We start from the raw sequence: 4,925 nt of genomic DNA on the forward strand, positions 1-4,925 counted from the left end.
CAAACTTACATATTTAAAAAAAAATTAAATATTTTTTACTTTAGTTTATATTGATTGTTGAAATTAATAATATTATAATAAACCTAGTTATAAAATTAGAACTGGCTTGACGGGTTGACCTAGGGTCTAGACTGGTCCGAGTTTAAGAAAAAATAGAGAAAATGTTTACTCAACCTAACCCGATTAAAAACCCAGGTGAACTTTATATAAAACACATGTTAAAAATCTGTTGATTTTTAAAAAAATAGTTAAAATAAGGTTATTTCGATTATTTTTTAAAAAACTTTTGAGCTAGTCAGGATGATCCTCCTAAACCTTACTTTAAATCGACTCTCAAATCAAGTTTTAAAAATATGATAATAACAATTTTTATCCATACATTAACTCAAGTCAACTTGTGTTGACCCTCGTAAACTATAACCTAAGTCTTGCCCTGGTTAATCCTTGAGTCAGGTTTTCAAAATAGTAGTAGTTTTTAAAATCATATGGTCCTCTACCAAAATCCCTATGGAAGTTTCAGCAAAATTCCTTATATATCTAAGACATCTCAAGTTATCAATAATCATTTGTATACTTTTAAGACCAAAACAATATCATATAAAGATACTGTGCATAATAATACATATTAGAAGTGTTCTTATTGATTAAGTATATATATTCAAGATTGAACTCTTTAGCATACATATCTTCAATTGTTCACTAAGAGTTGTGTTTCTACGGCAAAATTAAATCAACCTTCAAATTTTGTCTAATCTTTTCTTTTATTTAACTTTTTTGATGCTACTAATATGATTAGAGATAGTAACAAGATGAAATATTACTCTCTTTCTTTTTCTTAAATGTCGCATACACAAAGAAGAAGAAGATGATTTCAATTAATTGGGTCCCCGGAGTTCGACGCCTTTTACAGAAAGGTCATTGGCTGCAATTTTCTTCAATTTGACCCCTATAATTGACCCTAAACTTTTGATTTTCTTGCAATTTTACCCTTAATTTCAATCAATTGACTTGGTAAAAATTAAATTTGGTATTCTAAAATTTCAATCTTCTCAATTAAGCTCAAATTGAACTTTCAAACTTATGTTTTCACCAATTAAGCTCCTAATAAAATTAATTTGACCCATTAAAATTATAATTAAATCCCTGCACCTGATTAAATTCTTCAATTGGATCCAAATTAATTCTTAAACATAATTAAACATTAAATACGGGCCATGATTAAATCAAATTGGCCCATTAAATATCTAATTATATCTATGAACTTAATTTTTATGCAGATTCATCCAATAATCATTTAATTAACCTTGAATTAGCATTGTCTTTCCAATTTTAGGCATAACAAGGTACTATTAAGCTCCTAATTTGTCCAAAATTTTAGCTTGATTTTTCTGCATATTTAAAATCCTCTTCAACCTACTTTTGTCAAAATAACAATATTCTTGCTATTATTTTTTATTTTTTATTTTTTTATGGGGAAGGAAAAAAGGTAAAATTTGAAAAATAACCTAAAAATAAGTTATGACACCCACTGTCACCCCATGTAGAAGTGCCACCCAAAATCACATTGATCTCCAACAATGCTTTGTTATGTTAGTTGGACTCTTCCCTATCTTGTTCTGAAAGAGTATCCCTCTTTACAAATTGTTGGATATAACCCTTTGCTATTAACTACTCAATCTCCTTCTTTAAGGCAAAGCATTGTTCGATATCATGTTTATTGTCTCGGTGGAACATATAAAATTTCTTAATGGTATAAGTGTAAAGAGTCATCTTTATTGGGGAGGGATATTGGAATTTGTTTTTACCCTTGATGGTAGTAAAAACTTCAATGATGGTGGTGTTCAAAGAAGTGAAAAACCTTTCGGGGATATCTAGAATGTTCATGGACCAACCTCTTTTTATTATTCCTTGAGTTTTAGTTCTAGTTAAGGGAATAATTCTGTTAGGAAGGTCCCTCCAATTAACTCTCCTTATAAAAATAAAAAGATTCATGTCGTAACATACATGATTTTTCTACCCATATATAATTCTCCAGGACATGTTTCATCTTAAGCAAACTTCTATCTGGAAAGGCATACAATTCTCTTTATAAAGCTTGTTCTTTTACCCCATTTATTAAGGCCTCTGAGGCCACAAACTTAAGCAACTCTTTTACCTTAAGCATCTCCTCATTAAATCTCTTCAAGTATGCCCATGTGGACTTGCTTTCAGTGGGTAATCCCTAAAAGCTTTGTGAAGCTTCACTTGGTGGGTATATTGGTACTAAAATGTGCCACTAATTTAGCACAAAGATCGTTAAAGCCTTTAATAGAATCTGACTTTAAACTATTATACCAGACATGCATGGATCTATAGAAAGTTGTAGGGAGGATCTTGCGCATCGCATCACTATCTTAGATGATGAATTCTAGGTTATTCCGTATATTTTATACGTGTTTCCTTAGGTTAGAAAAACCATCATAATTATCCAAGCTTATTTTGGTAGAGATATAATCCTGGGGAATTTGAGTATTAAAAACTTGCCTAGATAAGAAAAAGTCTCACACTTAATGAGGGTTATACGCATCACTCTAAATGTGCTCAAAGATCGATCGTCTCTCAATCCTTTATTTATTAGGCTTTAAAGAGCTTGAGTAGTCTTGTACGAAACGAAAGAAGTGATAATCGTTGTTCATCCTATGGTATCGAGAATGAGCACACCTTAAACACTCACTCTGTGCAAGGGTACCGTGATAATAAAAGCAACCCCTTGTAGGGCTTGATATATATTGGTAGGGGTGTTCACGGTTCGGTTCGGGTCGGTTTTTTAGCCAAAAAAACCAGGGAAACCGGATTGTTCTATGGTAACAGTGATAACCATTGTTCACTCTCTTCTCTTTCCCCTTTCAGATGATGTTAAGAAATATTTGTATATTAATAATCAAACTACACAATTTTGACACAATAAAATAACTCCTAGAAGCCCTCATTGCCTCTGGGTTACGATCTGCAGGGAGAGCTTGGATAACCATTGAAGCAAAATACTGCTTTTGGATAACCTCTAGGCTTACGATCTGCTTTTGGGGGTGGGGGAGGGGGAAGGGGAAGGGGAAGGGGAAGAAGGTGGGGCGGCTGGGAAGGGGGAAAGGGTGGGGCGGCTGCGAAGGGTGAAGGGGAAAAGGGGAAGGAGAGGGCTGGGAAAAGGGAAGGGGGTGAGAAGGCTGGGAAGGGTGAAGGGAAAAAGAGGAAGGAGAAGGCTGGGAAGGGGAAGGGGAAGGGGGTGGGGCGGCTGAGAATGGAGAAGGGGTAAAAGGGAAGGGAAGGCTGGAAAGGGAGAGGGGAAGGGGGTGGCGGCTGCCGCTGGAAAGGAGTAAATTGATTTAGAGTTAGGGATTGATGCTTTTATACCTTTTTTTTAAACCGGTCCGGTTTGGTCTGGTTCAATCGGTTTAAGCTATTTTAAACCGGAACTGAACCGGACCGGATGGTTTTTTTTATCGGTTCGGTTTTTTTGGTTAATTTTTTCTCGATTTTTTCGGTTTAATCGGTTGATCAGTTTTTTTGAACACCCCTATATATTGGGGCAAAACACTCTCTTGAATGTTGTCTTTCTTAGACTTTTTAGAGTAGTGTTACTTACAAGAACTCAGAGCAGCCAATGATGGTGGCCTAGGGGCATCTAGTGTCACTAAGGCATTTAGTGTCACCGAAAGGGCCAAGACTTGCTAAGGTAGCATGGCTTGATTTTTCTTTTGGGTTGCTAACACTTCCTAAGATAGGAGTTACACCTAATTAATAAGAACTGATTAGGCATATCCTGGTCTAGGTGTGTCTTGGTTGACTACTAAAAAATAGCTTGGAAATATGAAAAATAAGTTCTAGAAAGAAACTAATGACTTTTTTTTTTCATTAGTTCTCATATACAACACTAATGGATGATGTTATAAAGTTCATGATGTTTAGGAATAAGATTCTTTAGTGGTTGAATTATAGGTTAATCAAGTGCTCTTATAATTACTTTTATTCTCCATCATAAAGGAAAGTGATGGCTTTATATAATGCTCATGATACCTACAAGGACTCTCAAATGTTTAATTCAATATCTTTATTGAGGGAAAATGTAATAACTATACAAAAAACCATTAAATTCTAAGAACAAGATTTACTATATTTACATGAGTAATGTAAATATATAATAATATTTAGTACATATAATGGAACATATATAATAATATAACCTCATAAACAATATAATTGATGCAGTTTTTAAAAATAAAAAACCTCAACCAAATCATGTTCTTCCATTATAAGAATATGAGACCATTTATTTACATCATGAACTTGTTGGATTCTCTTACAAAAAACATCAGCTAAAAATGCTCTTTAGATTGGTTAAGATATTAGTTATGCTCTTTACTTGTAGCTTTTCTTCCGGAGACATGTCATTGAACTAAAATCTACTTTGAATTTAAGTATGTGAAAACCTAATTCTCATTTGTTTATCAATGATATTCATTTACTCAATGAATACGAGAGCGAGAACCCTCCCCACTCAAAAAAAAACAAAAAAAAGTGACCTAGCAACCAAAGAAAGAGAGAAAATGTCATTTCATCATGGCAGAGCCACCCATAGTTGATTGTCTCAGGCTGCATAGTAACAACAAATAAGGTATGCAATATCTACCAAATCTCATAAAAAAAATAAGACATGCAATCCATTGTTACAATCCACAATAAATTATCTTTGCCTGCATAGCAATATAACCAGGAATTTATTTTTTTTAATGATAATTCTGCTACCTCATAGATATATTTTTCTCTTGTTAAGAATTGTTTTCTATCAAATCATTTTCAATCTAACTACTTATGGAATCAACCTTTACTTAAAACTCTATAAGAGTAAGGAAAAAAAATTATAAACTCAAAAGAAAAGACCTAGGAGGGTA

This window comes from Populus nigra, chromosome 14 (genome assembly GCF_951802175.1).
Source record: "Populus nigra chromosome 14, ddPopNigr1.1, whole genome shotgun sequence".
Taxonomy (NCBI): Eukaryota; Viridiplantae; Streptophyta; class Magnoliopsida; order Malpighiales; family Salicaceae; genus Populus; species Populus nigra.